The following is a 16800-nucleotide window of genomic DNA, read 5'->3' on the forward strand; positions in this document are numbered from 1 at the left end:
AGTTGGCGAAGTCTGCCTCGAGTTTAATAGCCGCGCGAGCGCACCTGCCGCTTCAGTGGGAGCGCTGCGTGTGGCGCTGCCATGGAAACCGCTTTACGACTCTCCCGGCGCGGTGGCGGTGGCGGCCGACCGCCGTCTGGCGCTGTGATTGGCGGCCGCGCAACCAGCGCGCCGTAGTAACGACGGTTGCCGTGGTAACCGGGCTGAGAGGGACAGAGCTGTGCGCGACTCCGTCGCGGGAAGCCGGCGTGCCGAGCAACCCAGGCGCCGCCGTGAGCAGGCCGAGCGCCTGCTAACCGAGACGCCCCTTCGTCCCCTACCCCCCCCCCCCCTTACGATTTATTTAACGTTTATTACTTCATTGCAAAGTTTAAACGCAGCCAAAACCTCTCCGACAAACAGAAACTAAACGATGTCAAAGTTAGCGTAAGGAGGGCTATGCGTGAAGCGTTCAGTGAATTCGAAAGTAAAATTCTATGTACCGACTTGACAGAAAATCCTAGGAAGTTCTGGTCTTACGTTAAATCAGTGAGTGGATCGAAACAGCATATTCAGACACTTTGGGATGATGATGGCATTGAAACACAGGAGACACGTGTAAAGCTGAAATACTAAACACCATTATCCAAACCTTTTTCGTAGAGGAAGACCACACTGCATTTCCTTCTCTAAATCCTCGCACGAACGAAAAAAATGGCTGACATATAAGTGTCCAAGGAATAGAAAAGCAACTGAAATAACTCGACAGAGGGAAGTCTACTGGACCTGACGGGATACCAGTTCGATTCCACACAGAGTACGCGAAAGAACTTGCCCCCTCCCCCTTCTAACAGCCGTGTACCGCAAGTCTCTAGAGGAACGGAAGGTTCCAGATGATATGAAAAGAGCACAGGTAGTTCCAAAAATGGTTCAAATGGCTCTGAGCACTATGGGACTTAACTGCTGTGGTCATTAGTCCCCTAGAACTTAGAACTACTTAAACCTAACTAACCTAAGGACATGACACAACACCCAGCCATCACGAGGCAGAGAAAATCCCTGACCCTGCCGGGAATCGAACCCGGGAACCCGGGCGCAGGTAGTTCCAGTTTCCAAGAAGGGTCGTCGAGCAAATGTGCAAAACTATAGGCCTTTATCTCTGACGTCGATCTGTTGTAGAATTTTAGAACATGTTTTTTGCTCGAGTATCATGTCATTTCTGGAAACCCAGAATCTGTAGGAATCAACATGGATTCCGGAAACAGCGATCGTGTGAGATCCAACTCGCTTTATTTGTTCATGAGACCCAGAAAAATTAGATACAGGTTCCCAGGTAGACGCTATTTTCCTTGACTTCCGGAAGGCGTTCGATACAGTTCCGCACTGTCGCCTGATAAAGTAAGAGCCTATGAAATATTAGATGACATGTGTGGCTGGATTGAAGAGTTTTTAGCAAACAGAACTCACCATGTTGTTCTCAATGGAGAGACGTCTACAGACGTTAAGGTAACCTCTGGCGTGCCACAGGGGAGTGTTGTGGGACCATTGCTTTTCACAATATATATAAATGACCTAGTAGATAGTGTCGGAAGTTCCATGCGGCTTTTCGCGGATGATGCAATAGTATACAGAGAAGTTGCAGCATTAGAAAATTGTAGCGAAATGCAGGAAGATCTGCAGCGGATAGGCACTTGGTGTAGGGAGTGGCAACTGACCCTTAACATAGAAACATGTAATGTATTGCGAATACATAGAAAATACATAGAAAGGAGGAGACTTTATTGTATGATTATATGATAGCGGAACGAACACTGGTAGCAGTTACTTCTGTAAAATATGTGGGAGTATGCGTGCGGAACGATTTGAAGTGCAATGATCATATAAAATTAATTGTTGATAAGGCAGGTGCCAGGTTGAGATTCATTGTGAGAGTCCTTAGAAAATGTAGTCCATTAACAAAGGAGGTGACTTACAAAACACTCTTTCGACCTGTACTTGAGTATTACTCGTCAGTGTGGGATCCGTACCAGATCGGGTTGACAGAGGAGATAGAGAAGATCCAAAGAAGAGCGGCGCGTTTCGTCACAGGGTTATTTGGTAAGCGTGATAGCGTTACGGAGATGTTTAGCAAACTCAAGTGGCAGAGTCTGCAAGAGAGGCGCTCTGCATCGCGGTGTAGCTTGCTCGCCAGGTTTCGAGAGGGTGCGTTTCTGGATGAAGTATCGAATATATTGCTTCCCCCTACTTATACCTGCCGAGGAGATCACGAATGTAAAATTAGAGAGAGTCGAGCGCGCACGGAGGCTTTCCGGCAGTCGTTCTTCCAGCGAACCGTACGCGGCTGGAACAGGAAAGGGAGGTAATGACAGTGGCACGTAAAGTGCCCTCCGCCACACACCGTTAGGCGGCTTGGGGAGTATAAATGTAGATGAAATGTAGATGTTAATGTACTCGAACTAACATCACTGACATAAAATGAAAGGAGGTAATTGGGTTGAAAACATGAAATGTTGCCAGTGCAGTTGAAGCGTAGGCCGAGGGCGAACATTACTGCCCAGTGCGGGCATAACGGCTATACGAGGTGCGGCAGTGAAGTAATGAGACTCATGTGGAAATAAAATGTTACTTACCGTTTTAGTGAAGTGTAGTGCTGTTTCCTTCAAAGTACTTCCCTTCTTACTGCACACACTTTTTTCAGTGCTTATGCCATTGATGGTAACATTTCTGGTACTCGTCTTCTGTAATATCCTCCAAGACTCTCGTCACAGCTTTTTGGACATCTTGTGTTATTTGAAAATGGTGTCCCTTGAACGCCGTTTTGACTCTTGGAAATAGAAAAATGTCGCACGGTGCGATATCTGGTCAATAAGGTGGCTGTGGTAGTACTGAAATTTGATTTGAAGTTAAAAATTACTGTACCGACAGAGAAATACGGGATGGCGCATTATCGTGATGCAGAATCCAATTATCAGCAATGTTGGCACGGACACGAAGAACTCTTTTTCAAAGTTTTTCTAAAACTTCTTTTTAGTAATATTAGTTGTTTGTCCTGAAGGCACATAAGCAAGCATTTCACTTTTGACTTTGACATGCGAGCTTTTTTTGGTCTGTGTGATACCTTGGAGCAGCGTTGCGAACTTTGGCATTTTGTCTCTGCGTCGCACTGAAAAAACCAACTTTCATCACCAGTCATAATACAGCTTAACAATTCTGGATTGATTTCCGTTTGGTGTGACAGATCGGCTGCCACATTTTCCCGTGTTTCTCGCTCTTGTGGTGCGAGACTTTTGGGGACCATTTTTTGCACATATCTTTCTCATACCAAGATCTTCAGTTATTATTAGACGAATGTTTCTCGATTGATGTTCAGTTCTTGTGCAATCATCATCACAGATAATCTTCGATCAGATCGTAAGAGTTCACGCACCCTGGCCAAGTAGACATCCGTCCGTGAGGTTGATGGTCGTCCAGTGCGGTGTTCATCTTGAACATTCGTTCTGCCTTCACTAAACATTTTATGCTAACGAAAAACTTGAGCTCTTGACATAGCCTTCTCTCAAAAAGCCTTCTGAAGCTTGTCGTCGCGTTTTAACCCAATTTAATGCAGGCCGGCCGGTGTGGCCAGGCGGTTCTAGGCGCTACAGTCTGGAACCGCGTGACCGCTGCGGTCGTAGGTTCGAATCCTGCCTTGGGCATGGATGTGTGTGATGTCCTTAGGTTAGTTAGGTTTAAGCAGTTCTAAGTTCTGGGGGACTGATGACCTCAGAAGTTAAATCCCATAACGCTCAGAGCCATTTGAACCATGTAACGCACAAAGAAATGGCATACCGTTGCGCAATATTATGGGTTCCATTTCCGTGACGAGAGACACAAACACGTGTTAACTTATTACAGCACAACTCACGGAAGAGCAGCTGTATCGATGTGCCGCTTGGACTAGAAGCATCAGATTAGTAGGTGGAGTGTACACGTTTCCTTTAAAAGTGTCGGGAAGTGGGTGGTGTCCTTAGTGTATGGATCTGTGCGGCTCACTAGATTCCAAGTTTCGGGTCCAATTCTTTCGCTAATTTGTACATTGGCGAATTAATACTACTAACTATGGCCCTTAGAAGAAAAGCCTCTTTGTTGTCCTCGGGTACCCCCATTTATCCTTGGTGCCTGTGAAACTTGCAATTTGACTCTTCATCTTCGACCTTCGTTGTAGTTAGCTTTAGTGGTGCTTGTGCAGATTTGATTATTTTGCTCATTTCTAACATTCTGTGTGGTCTCTGTCTGTTCTATATCGTGTCTCCCTACCACTTTCGCGCAACGACGCTCTGAGCCTGTTTTTTAGGGAACTGACTAGTTTGAACCTGGGACCTGTTGCTGGTAAGGAGACGCCAGACCACACATGACATGTAGAATTCAGAAGAATTCAGTGAGACTAGCGATGATATAACCAAATACTTAATGATCTCAGCGTCAGCTCCACTGCACTCTCTGTGAAAGATCACCTGCTTCATGTGGAAAGGGGAGTTCCATTAACAGACGGTTGGTGTAGCTATGGGTTCTCCTCTGTCGCCTATAGTAGCAGATGTCTTCAAGGAGGCACTTGAAGAAACAGCACTCCAGTTCGCAAGGTAACTCCCAATATTCTGGTCCCGGTATGTTGATGACACCATAGTTACCCGGCCACATGACGAAGAGCCACGGAACTTCAACTTTCTCCGTCAGAAGCACAGCAAAATTTAATTTACTATGCAGAAAAAATAATGGGGTGGTGCTTTTTCTCAACGTGAAGTTTACCGAAACCTTGTCAGTAAACTCAGCCATAGAGTGTACAGGAAACAAGTCGACCGCTGTGGGCGCTGCTTTGGTCGCAAGTCCTAATCCTGCCTCGGGCATGGATGTGTGTGATGTCCTTAGGTTAGTTAGGTTCAAGTAGTTCTAAGTTCCCGGGGACTGATGACCTCAGATGTTAAGTAACATGGTTTTCAGAGCCATTTGAACTATTTATATAGAAAAACCAACAGCACGGACAGATACCTACACGCTTTCTCCCTCCATTACCCTACAAAGAAGAAATCTGCGTTGCACAAGTTACCAATGAGTGCCTTAAGGATCAAGACATCTTGAACTACAGAATCCCAGGTACGTCTTTGGAGCCAATGGTCATGGGATGAGGGCTAATGAAGTTAATAGGGAAAGGCAGGAGGAATTATTAGGTCGGTGATTAAGTCCGTAGATGTTTTATTCTGCATGTTGGTATTCTGGTTGCTACGGGTTTATTTATCGATTATCATATTTCATTTGTAGCTTCTTGTTACTCTTTGAGTTTACGTGTTTTCATTTTATCACTTGGAAACAGTGAGAGGAGCTGTGGATGATAGAAAATGAACTGCTACATGCAGAACTCTGATCATTTCTGACGTATTCTTTGTTTGAGTTCGATAGTGGGACAACAGCAGCGGATGCAGCCAGAAACAATTGCACTGTATACGGAGGTAATACCATTTTACAGGACACGGCAGGAAAATGGTTTTCTCGTCACAAGGAGGATCGTTTTAACATTCAGTGACTCTCCACGTACAGGAAGACCTTCGACGTAAACGCATTAATCCACAATGATTCACGTCGGTGTACTCGAGAAATAGCAAACGTGGTGAACTGCGACCATTGTACCATCCGGCGACACTTGCATGCAATGGGGAAGGTTCAAAAATCGAGTGAACGGGTACCGCATGCTCTAATCCAATATCACAAAAATGAGCATCTCTGCTTGCTCGTCAACAATACCGACCATTCGTATCTCGTATCGTTAACAGCGGAAAGAAAAGGCTTTTTTTTTGTTAACGTAGGGAAAACAAAGCAGTAACTTCCCGTACAAAGCCATGCGCGCATGCACAAAATGTTATGCGTGTGGTGGAACAGCGGTGTGGTGTACTGCGAACTCCTTCCCCGAGATGTAACCATGACTGCTGACATTGGTTGTTAACAACTGAGACGTCCTGCAGACGCAGTCAGAGAACAACGACCGGGAAGAGCGTGGCGTGATTCTACTGCACGACAACATCCGTCCACATTCTGCTAGACTGACCGAAAACACTATGCAAGAGTTGGGTTGGGAAGTCATTCCACACGCGCCTTATTTACTAGTTCTTGCTCTCTCAGATTTTCAACTTTTCCGCTCTCTATCGGACAGCCTTCTAGGAACAACTTTTCTGAATGAAAATGCACTCCAAACGTGGCTCAAAAGAACCTGGTTGGATGTGTGTGATGTCCTTAGGTTAGTTAGGTTTAAGTAGTTCTAAGTTCTACGGGACTGATGACCTCAGAAGTTAAGTCCCATAGTGCTCAGAGCCATTTTTGAACAACCTGATTTTTACAATCGCGGAGTCAGAAAGTTACCCCAGGGTTTGTGGACTGTTGAAAATACTGAAGGAAAATATATTATGAAGGACTCAAGTCTCTTAGGTGTTTCTTGTGTGCTTATTAAATTTACGAAAGATCGCTACGAACTTGTCCACCAACCCATTACAGAACATCGTCCTATTACAACACGTAGAAGCGCAAAATTCTCCGCAGAGCAGGTATAACACCAATTTATCGAAGCAGCTACAAAATAAAAGACTTCCTGGCACATTAAAACTGTGTGCCGGACCGAGACTCGAACTTACCCTTTCTTGCAGGAGCGCTAGTTCTGCAAGGTTCGCAGGAGAGCCTCTGTAAAGTTCGGAAAGTAGGAGACGAGTTACTGGCAGAAGCAAAACCGTGAGGACGGGGCGTGAGTCGTGCTTGGGTAGCTCAGTTGGTAGAGCACTTGCCCTCTAAAGGTAAAGGTCCAGAGTTCGAGTCTCGGTCCGGCACACAGTTTTAATCTGCTAGGAAGTTTCATATCAGCGCACACACCGCTGCTGAGTGAAAATCTCATTCTGAGAATGAAAGACGTTCGTTCTCTCTTGAACGAAATGTGTAGTCGACAGGGTACGTATTGCTGAGCTACTAAATTGGCTTCGAGTACGGATTAGTGTATGTGGGCGAGACGTGGCAACCGACTAGCACACGGAGATCTGACCATGAAGTACGTATTCGTCTAAAAGAATACACCAAACAACCAAACAACGGTGGCGGAACACCAGGACGAGTGCAGCAGACAGGCAACACTTCTGGAAGGCCGCGCATTGGCGGATCAGCCACTCATCTTGCGCAGGAAAGTAAGAGAGGCGTTAAAAATAGCCACACGACCTGCCAACATGAAAACACACACACACACACACACACACACACACACACACACACACACACAGGCGATCGCGCACTGGAGCCGCAGGTACCATAGACAAAGGCTAATGGTTCGCCTAAATCGGTACTACGCAGCATGTAAACGAAGCTACGTCACAGCTGCCGCCCGTTTCTCACTCGCCTTTTTCCTCTACTGGCAAGAAATAAAGCAAAGGACAATTGCTCATCATCAGTGCTATATTACATTACAGATACATTTTCCGCCACGCAAGTTGTTCTCATCAGCAGTCGGCACAACACCCTGAGGAAGGCTGTTTGTAACCGTGACCGAAACATTAGAGAATTTTATGCACTCTGAGCTGACAAAAGTAATGAGATGCCTCCTAATATCGTGTCGGACCACATTTTGTGAGGCATAGTGCGTATCGAGGCGCTATGGACTCAACAAGTCGATGGAAGTCCCATGCAGAAATACTGAGCCATGATGCTCCTTTATCCGTCCATATCCGCGAGTGCAGGCAGTGCAGAATTTTGTGCAGGCAGTTACCTCTCGATTATATTCCACAGATGTTCAATGGGATTCCTGTCGCGCGATCTGGGTGGCCAAATCATTCACTCTAAGTGTCCAGAATATTCTTCAAGCCAGTCGCGAACAATTGCGGACTGGTGACATGGCGCATTGTCATCCACAAAAGATGAAATGGTTCAAATGGCTCTGAGCACTATGGGACAACATCTGAGATCATCAGTCCCCTAGAACTTTGAACTACTTAAACCTAACTAACCTAAGGACATCACACACATCCATGCCCGAGGCAGAATTCGAACCTGCGACCGTAGCAGTCGCACGGTTCCGGACTGCGCGCCTAGAACCGCGAGACTACCGCGGCCGGCACAAAAAGTTCCACCTTTCTTTGAGAGTGAAAGCCGTGAACGACTGGAAATGGTAGAAAGATAGGATAAGGATTCTTTGTACAGACTGCAACGATACGAAGTTCCTGGCCACCCCAGTGCCACGGGCACGCGCCAGTGGGATTAGCTGGTGGGCACGGCCAAAAAAGTAGGTTCATGCATTCACTGGCACGCCTGCAACGCTGCAAGTAGCATAGGCTCGTAGAATAAAGTAGACGCATCTTAATAGTAACAGAACAAAGAAAGACATAAGTAACTAAAACTCCGACTTAGGTAGAAATTAAAAACTAGGAAATTAAAAACTAGACAATTAGGAAACCCCCTAATGATAGATTAATATTAAGGATTTACCTGTAGTGTAGAAATAACAGCTGCAATAATGTAAAGTATGAAATTCGTACCCACTAATGTATTTAGGTAGTGGGTTAATATGTATAAATATAATAACTGAATAAATAATTTAAAAAAAAATGGTTTCCAAGTAGCCGAACATAACCATTTCCCATCAATGATCAGACCAGTTGAACCAGAGGACCCAGTCCATTCCATGTAAACGCGGCCCACACCTGTATGGAGCCACTATCAGCTTGCACAGTGCCCTGTTAACAACCTGAGTCCATGGCTTTGTGGGGCCTGCCCCGTACTCGAACTGTGCTAACAGCTCTTACCAAATGAACCCGGGACATCTGACCAGACCACGGTCTTCCAGTCGCCTATGGTCCAACCCATACGGCCACGAGTCTAGGACAGATGCTGCAGGCGATGTCGTGCTGTTAGCAAGGGTACGTCTGCTGCCACAGCCCGTTAACGACAAACCTGGCCGCACTATCCTAATCGATACGTTCGTCGTACGTTCCACATTGATTTCCGCACTTATGTCACACAGTGTTGCTTGTCTGCTAGCACTGACACCTCTACCCAAAGGCCGCTGCTCTCTGTGTTTCAGCGAAAGCCGTCGACTACTGCGTTCTCCGTGTTGAAAGGGGATGTTTGTTGTGTGATACACTCGACACAGTCTTGACACTGTGGACCTCGCAAATTTAAATTCCCTAACGTTTTCCGAAATGGGGTGTCCCATGCACCTAGCTGAAACCATCATTCCCCTTCGTGCGGCCATGGTCAGCATCAGACATGTTTTCACATGAATCAGCTGAACCCAAATGACAGCTCCGTCGATGCGTTTGCCCTGTTATGCCTCCTAGACGCGATAGTATCGCGATCTGTACACGCGCATTCACTAGCCACGACTTTCCTCACGTCAATGTATTTTACAATGCCGTCGTATACCCTGAAGAATTTTACTGACGGTGACAACGGGCGCAGAAGGCTTCGCGTACGTTTTACAGCATTCTGTACTGTGTACATTAGAGGAACAGTTGGTATGTAGTGACTGATTGTACCAGGGGGACAATGCACCCTGCAAGGCAATGTTTAGTGAACAATAATATTGGTGAAACGGAATGACCTACCCAGAGTCCCATCCTGGAAGCAGCGGAACACTTTTGGGATGAGAGAGAATGTGGATTTCACTTCGGACTTTAAGGGGGGGGAGGGGGGGGAGGGGAGGTGTAGGACCTCAAACGGGCCGACTTGGAGCAGGAGAGGCACCACAGGACATTTTAATTTACACTGTCTACACTTTTACAAATAAATTCATAAAACTTTGTCAGCATGAAGGATTCAGACTCGTAGCAGAGGAAGTTCAAAAACATAACAAAACGAATTTCTTTTACTTGTGAAATTTCGTCATTTTTTTTCACCTGGTATTAGCTGCATTTGTTGCTGTAGGTACACTTTTCTTCATAAGTAACAGAGATTCTTCGATGAATTTTGCACAGCATACAAACCATACTTACAGGTGTATGAAACTCTACAATTTCCCAAACCTGTTAAAAACTGTGGTAAAAATTGAGATAATGAACTATAAAATTCGGGTTTTCTCTAAACGTTTCCCTAAAGGTTTAAAATGTAACAGCCCATTCGTTTTTCCATAGATTAAATAAATTCTAGAGTTTCATACACCTGTAAGTATGGTTTGTAAGCTGTGCAAAATTCATAGAAGAATCTCTCTTACTTATGAAGAAACGTGTACGTATAGCAACAAATGCAGCCAACAGTAAGTGAAAAAAATCATGATATTTCACATTTAAAAAGTATTATTTTTTCGTGTTCTTGAACTTCCACTGCTGTGAGTGTGAATCCTGAATCCTTCCTTGTCATGCTGACAAAGTTTTATGAATTTATTTGTAAAAGTATAGACAATGCAAATTAAAATGTCTTGTGGTGCCTCTCCTCCTCGAAGTCGCCCCGTTTGACGTCCTACCCCCCTTAACGTAACGTCCAAATTCACTATCTTCTCTCTTTTGGGCTGTTGAAGGATGAGCTACCATTTATCCCGCAGTCATTCACACTCATCACCGGAAGTGTCCGCAGGAGAGTTCGAGCCGCAATAAAGAAGCGTGTCCACTGTCGGCCCTGCGGATACTATTGATCAGATAGCGTAGCAGACTGAATCGCGCACTGCGTGCGTCGTTGCCCCTGCTGCGTATGCAGCCCGCGCGGCGGCTTCCCCAGGTCGCGTAGCGGCGGGCGGGTCGCCATGGCGACGCCGCGTAACGAGCGGGCGTGGCCGAGGGCTCACCTCCCCCGCACGACGCGCTGAAGCCAGCTAAACTCTCTCCTGAGGACGGCGAAAGTGCCAGCTCGGAAACGTCTGGCTGGATGCTATTTATTACTGGTTAGCTGAAGAGAGTTTCGGCAGATTTGGAGAAACTTTTTCATAACTTTGACTGGAACAGACTGTTTGAAATTACAGGGATAACGAGGATAAAAAAGGAAAGGGTTATCTACAACTGATAAGGAAATTAGAGCGCAGTTATAAGACTCGAAGGACAAGATAGAGAAGCCATAGTTTAGAGGAAGTAACACGAGGTTGTAACCTCTCTCCAATGTTATTCAGTCTGTCTATTGTGCAAGTTGTGAAGGGATACAACAAGTCATTTGAGAAGGGGAATAAAGTTCAGAGAGAGTGAATGAAACCTTTCAGGATTCGTGGTTGTGGTGGTGGTGATATTCTGTCTGAGATCGTTCACCCCCACATTGGAGCTGAAACCTGAGAGCTTTGCGACACTGCCTGACTGTTGGGTGGGTCCTGAAGTTCGCAAGGACACGCATAGCGCGCTTTCTCTTTCACACCCTTGGAGTTCTTTCAGTTCGGTTACGTCAAGGATCGCCCATTCACATCACCAATCACATTCCAACCCTTTGTGCAACAATAAATGAAGCAATCGAAATTGTTGACAAGCTGCGACATTGTCGCGAATAAAACAATAAGTTTCCTTTAATTTTCGTCTATGCCCCCAAACTTTTTGTTAACAGATTAGCTGTTTCGATCTATAATGACCATCAGATGTGTTTTTGTTAGGACTTTGTTATCATAAAACAGATCTCATGATGGTCATTATAGATCGAAACAGGTAATCCGTTAACAAAAAGTTTGTGGCCGTAGACGTAAATTAAAGGAAAATTGTTGATGTTGCAGTGCTGATTCCTACATGATCATAAACTCTAATATCGCCTTGATGTCTCACGCGCGACGAATGGGAGAAACGATGAAAACATTCTCTAACAAAAAAACTTTGCGAGCTACTGAATGTCGTACAACAACCCATGAAGCTACGCCTTAACTGTTTCCAAGCTACGATTTATTTAAACGGTTGTAGGGATTTTTGGGCACCCTCTTTTGCGTCAGCTATGAACCTTACGAGAGCTTAGTGTTGAATGTGAGTGACTCACTGGGTAAATATGACACGTAATAATAGTTCTTTGTTCTTGACTCACCCCGCTGGAAGTCTAGAGATATTGGACGATGTCACGTCATCTAGTGGTAGCGAAACTCCTACGGCGGTATGTTCTTTCTGGAAGATTACCTGTGAACAGAAAATATGTATAAGACTCTGTGTAAGGAGAAACGTTACAAACGAGAAGAAAATTGTGAGCGCGTCAAACATATTCTCTCTTAGTCTCATACCAAACGGCTGATTTAAAATCACGATTATGTTAAATGTAGAGAAAGCTTCTGATGTGAAGTTCTTTATTTCCTTGACCGTGTGTATGTACACTCACACTGGGTTTGTGAGCGTACAAGATGTAGGGGTTGGGGGGGGGGGGGGCGGGGGTAATTTTGCCGCCGCAGAGCAAGTGGCTGGCGGTTGCTGCTTGGCCCTGGCCCTGGCAAGCTAGCGTTTACGCGGCCCTGGAGAAACCCAAACGAACGCTTGGGAGGGGCGCATATGGCCGCGTGCGCGCGCTTGGAGGAATTTATATGCCAGGGAAAAATTGATAAGAACAAAACTGTCACATGGAGATGCGAGTGGGCACTCATGGAAAGAAAAATATGTAAAGGCAAATTGTCTAGGCGCCACACAAAAATATGTAATAGTTTAAAAGTTATTGTCTTGAATATTGTAAATTTATGGAAGTTCAAAAGCTGATATCTAGGCAATTCTTTTGCCAATTAATATGAGCAAAGTGTTTACGAATGCGGCTAGTAGATATGCATCGTGCAATCACAGCCGATTTACCTGAATATCTACCATTTTCGAATGGGAGGTCAGAATATGGGATTCGACTTGGAGAAACTGTGTTTTTGGTGATATGTAAATTTAAAGAGACTAAACTAGTGGCAGCATTCTAAAGTTTAAAGAGATAGATAAGTAATTAAGAATGTATTTTTATATGTTTATTTGAGTTTAGTATCAAAGATCCGGGAAAAACAATATCACTCCACAAGAACATTATTTGTGGAAAACAGTGGCAGATAAAGAAAATTGAACTTCAAATTGTCATTGCCCAGAAATTTTCCATATTTTTCAACGTATCATGTCTGTTTTGTGTTCAGTTTTAGAATATTCGTAATTATTTTTGTCAAACATTGTTTTGAGTTAGGCAGTCGTCTCGAGGGTGCATAGAGCGGCCATCTTCGGTGACAGAGGGGAGTTGAGTTCGATCCGGACGCGCCGCGCCTCTGGGGGTAGTAAGTAGTGGGTTGGTAGCCACGTTCGGGGACGCGTTTGTACGTAGCGACGTTCGAAAACGGTCAAGTGGAGCGCAATGTAGTGGATTAGGACAGCAGGCAACAGTATATTTTGTGAACTGCGAATAGACTGTCGAGTGCCGTGATCACGACGTATGCATTTTATAGTGAAGAGTCATAGCACCAGTTATTAACAGCCGCCCTTACGTAAACGCCCGACTGCATTTTGAGTGTTTACTCATCATACTGAAGTAGAAGTAAACTAGTTATCAAGTTATAAATCAACGTGACTATTTTTTTTAAATTTCACCACAATACCTTCCTGCATTGTTTTGTTATATTTAATTTCAAGAACTTTTAACATTGCAGCGCGTCAACAATCGTAAATAATGTAATGATTATAAATAATCCGCCTCGATTGCAAAGAGACACCGGATGTTGACCTAGGTTTCGGTGCTGATAATCACGCCTTCTTCGGAACACACTGAAACTACAAACTGCCTATAGATGCATGGTTCAACATTAATGCAGAACGCCCGAAAGGGCAAAAGACTGGCATAAAAGTTACAATAAACGGTACGTAAGTACCATGCCAATAGCTGTACTTCCCTCAAAGGTCAGAAGCGTGCTTCCTCAGCTTCCCAGCCAACGTTAGGTGGGCCGCGGGCTCTCAGGTAGACTGAGGTGGTGCCGGAAGAGCTTAGCTGTGTGTTTCGAAGAAGGCGTGATGATCCGCGCCGAAACCTAGGTCAACATCCGGTTTCTATTTGCAATCGAGGCGGATTCTTTATAATCATTTTATTTCAGCTTTAAAAACTGAGATTACGACAGGTGTGAGCTCACACTGTATGGCGAAAAACTAAGCCAAACATTGAGACTAGCCTCATCTCTGGGCCGCTCAATTAAGCTGAGTGTAACAAATACTATGTATATTGTCGTGCAACAGCACGTGGGGGCTAGAGCCACCAAATTATTGGAACTTGAGTGTGTGGTGCCCAGTACCGTCGTAGGTTCCTAGTTTCGACGGCTCTAAGCTGCCACCTTTAGATACCCAGAGTACAGGTTATGAAATCATGCTCTGTGATAAACCGCACGTTCGTATTCCTATCATCGTAACGAACTCTCAATAACAATTACGATGGTACGAATACAAACTTGTAGTTTATCGCACAGCATGAATTCATAACCTGTATTTTGTGGATCTAAAGATGGCAGCTTAATCCTTTCGAAACTAGGAACCCTATGTACATACACGCGGTCAGGATAATAAAGAACACATCAGAAGCTTTCTTTATATGGAATTAAATTATCGCCTCACACACGACAACGTCAGGCATTTACAACAGGGGCATCTTTGGTGACAAGGCTGTGGCCGCTGAGCTGCCTCCTGTGACACCGAGACTGAACTCTGAACATCGTATTGCTTGACAGTGTCGTGTCGCAGTGTTGCAGGCGCACTACATGTTGGTCGAGCGTACGTTGAGCCGTTGACTGTGGCTTGGAGGCGTGTTACTTTTAACCAACAGCACTGCCCTGGCGAACCACAAAACCACCTCGATTGTGTTCCACAGTCCTTTAGTATTCCGTACTTCGTACCTCTAATTGAGTTCTTAAGTTGGGTATGACAGAAATCTGTGCAAATTAATCGCCCTAATTGAGCGAATGATGGAGGGACGAAACGTATCGCGTCTACAGATATACAGGGTGTTACAAAAAGGTACGGCCAAACTTTCAGGAAACATTCCTCACACACAAAGAAAGAAAATATGTTATGTGGACATGTGTCAGGAAACGCGTACTTTCCATGTTAGAGCTCATTTTATTACTTCTCTTCAAATCACATTTATCGTGAAATGGAAACACACAGCAACAGGACATACCAGCGTGACTTCAAACACTTTGTTATAGGAAATGTTCAAAATGTCCTCCGTTAGCGAGGATAAGCATCCACCCTCCGTCGCATGGAATTCCTGATGCGCTGATGCAGCCCTGGAGAATGGCGTATTGTATCACAGACGTCCACAATACGAGCACGAAGAGTCTCTAAATTTGGTACCGGGGTTGCGTAGACAAGAGCTTTCAAATGTCCCCATAAATGAAAGAGGGTTGAGGTCAAGAGAGCGTGGAGGCTATGGAATTGGTCGGACTCTACCAATCCATCGGTCAGCGAATCTGTTGTTGAGAAGCGTACGAACACTTCTACTGAAATGTGCAGGAGCTCCATCGTGCATGAACCACATGTTGTGTCGTACTTGTAAAGGTACATGTGCTAGCAGCACAGGCAGAGTATCAAGTATGAAATCATGATAACGTGCTCCATTGAGCGTAGATAGAACATACCGACGGAACTAAAATGAGCTCTAACATGGAAATTAAGCGTTTCCGGACACATGTCCACATAACATATTTTCTTTCTTTATGCGTGAGGAATGTTTCCTGAAAGTTTGGCCGTACCTTTTTGTAACACCCTGTATAGAATGAGCTGACAAAATGATTGGGACAGCGATATTCACATATATAGGTGGTGTTGGTGCTGAGCTAGATGCATGGGATATTCCATTTCGGAAATTGTTAGGGAATTCAATACTGCGAGATATAAAGTGTCAAGAGTGTATCGAGAATACCAAATTTCGGGCATTACTTCTCACCACGGACAACGCAGTGGGCGACGGCCTCCATTTAATGAACGAGAAAAAACGGCGTCTGTGATGAGTTGTCAGCGATAAGAGACAGGAAATAATGCGTAAAATAGCCGGAAAAATCAATGTGAGGCGTACGACGAACATATCCGTTAGGTGAGCGCAGCGAAATTTGACGTTAATGGGCTATGACAGCAGACGATCGACGCGAGTGCCTTTTCTGACAGCACGGCATAGCCTGCAGCTGGACTGGCGAACATGACGGCTGGACCGTTCACCTCTGGAAACCCGTGGCCTGGCCACGTGAGTCCCGATTTCCCTGATGGTAGGGTTTGTATGTGACGCAGACACCAAGAACCCGTAGGCCCAAGTTGTCAACAAGGCTCTGTGGAAGTTCAAAATGGTTCAAATGGCTCTGAGCACTATGGGACTTAACATCTGAGGTCATCAGTCCCCTAGAACTACTTAAACCTAACTAAACTAAGGACATCACACACACATCCATGCCCGAGGCAGGATTCGAACCTGCTACCGTAGCGGTCGCGCACTTCCAGATTTAAGAGCCTAGAACCGCTCGGCCACCCCGGCCGGCCTTTGTGGAAGCTGGTGGTGGCTCAGTAATGGTGTGGACTGCGTTTACACGGAATGGACTGAGTTCTCTGGCCCAAATGAACCGTTCATTCACTGGACATGATTATATTCGGCTACTTGGATGCCATTTGAAGCTATCTATTTTTTTATTGATGAGAATCCGCCATGTCACTGGACCACAATTGTTTGCCATTGGTTTAAAGAATGATTGGGCACCCAAATCGCTCGATATGACCCCTACCGAACATTTATGCGACATAAGCGAGAGGTAAGCGAATTAAATTACCTAATTAAAATATCCGAACGTTGATTACTATTCCAATTGTTTATTTTACTTATATTTGTTTAGCTTTTTAAACTGTTATTTTATATTTTACATTCCTGGCTATTTTGGTATTTACTTTATCGTTTCGCATACGTGTG

General features: G+C 45.0%; 1 protein-coding gene across 2 annotated transcripts in view; it reads right to left on the reverse strand.

Moving 5' to 3' along the window:
* Positions 1-16800, reverse strand: part of LOC126293690 (uncharacterized) — a 667805-nt gene that overhangs the window by 563953 nt on the left and 87052 nt on the right. The window lies entirely within an intron of this gene.

Source organism: Schistocerca gregaria, chromosome 10 (assembly GCF_023897955.1).
Source record: "Schistocerca gregaria isolate iqSchGreg1 chromosome 10, iqSchGreg1.2, whole genome shotgun sequence".
Taxonomy (NCBI): domain Eukaryota; kingdom Metazoa; phylum Arthropoda; class Insecta; order Orthoptera; family Acrididae; genus Schistocerca; species Schistocerca gregaria.